Here is a 1,562-nt window from a genome sequence, read left to right as displayed (position 1 = left end):
CCAGGCTCTAGTCTATATCTAGGCTATTATCTAAACCATGACAGTCATCATGGTCATTGTGTCGATGATGTGAACTGTCTCTGAAGTGAGTGACCATGGTGACCGTGCACGGTGACACAAAAGCTCGAATTCGAACTGGAGCTCATGTCTTGAGACGTTGAGTTGTGAGTGTGACCAGGTGACCAGGTGACCAAGACGGCAAGACTAGAGTACTCTACTCTTGGTCAGTTGGTGTGACCAAGACGGCAAGAGTACATAACCATGATAACCCCCTCATAAGCTTATGTACTCTTGCCTTGGTGTGACTCTTGACTCGAGCCTTGCGTGAGTGTCTGATCGTGAGTGACCAGACGCGTCCTGAGTGACTCCTGACTCCTGAGTCCAGTCTTCCCCACGTGCATGACCATGGCGACTTGTACGTCATGACAACTGACTCGTACGGTACAGCTTGTGAGATTATGAGCAGGGAGTCGTAAAATACCGGTATTTTACGACTCCTGATAAGTGATTATGAGTGTGCTGCCCCCTCATATCGGCTCATATCAGGCTAGCCCGCCAGCACTGGCAGCATGGCTAGCAGCGTGCAGCGGGCGCCGCGCCAGGTGCACATGCACCGGTAATCCGGTATACGCGGTAGACCCAGGTGCTCGAAGTCCGTACATGGTATCCTAAGTTCGTACGCCCATAATTTCATGTTCTGTTATTGTATTTTTTTTTTTTTTTTTTTTTTTTCAGCTACGAAGCCTCTTGTACGGGCAAAATTAATAAACCCATACAATCATGTCATGAAAATACAAAAGATGACCAAAATGATAAAGTAATAATTATTGTTTGCGTTCCGGCTCTCCGCCTTCTCCACAGAAACACATGCCCATAATATCAAAAACGGGCAACGCCAGCTTCTGCAACAACAACCTCAGCAGAGACAGGATCAGCAGTGAGGTGAGCTGTGAATGTGCTGCGAGCCCCACGGAGGCACATGACGCTGGCACGCAATAATGCAAAGCTCAAGCGGCAGCGGAGGTTGGCCATCACGTTGCTGTAGGGCTCGGCGGTCTTCTCAGCTAGCAGACTAGCAATTCTCTTGTAGAATGCAGTGGCGCATCTGCTCATGCCCCCAGTGGTGGACAGGACGGCTGGGACGAAGGAGGCATGTTCGATATTGCGCACCCGCTGCTCATATGCCCTCTTCTTCTCCCGCTCATGTTTGACATAGCAAGCGGCAATCGAGTTGGAGCGATTCGAGGACGCATGTGGGTTGAACACCCGAACATCAACAAAGGTGCGCTCGAATCGCCCACCCCAAATGCCACTTGCTGCCACATCTAGCCGGGCGTGGTCATCGGTGTTGGCAGACCGGTACCGTAGCTGTTCCCCTGTCAGTGGTTGAAGGTGGGGCTCCACAGCAACTTGATGGGCGACTTGCTTCAATGTCCTGGCGGTTAGGTCCCGGATCTCATTATGCCGGAGGGTTGGGAAGCCTCCTAGGGAACATGACAGGGCATGGGACACGGAGAATTCCTTCCCGCATTGACAGGATGTCGGAAGTCGGGGAGGTAGCC

The sequence above is a fragment of the Sycon ciliatum genome, chromosome 1 (genome assembly GCF_964019385.1).
Source record: "Sycon ciliatum chromosome 1, ocSycCili1.1, whole genome shotgun sequence".
Classification (NCBI taxonomy): domain Eukaryota; kingdom Metazoa; phylum Porifera; class Calcarea; order Leucosolenida; family Sycettidae; genus Sycon; species Sycon ciliatum.
This window is presented reverse-complemented; position numbering follows the sequence as displayed.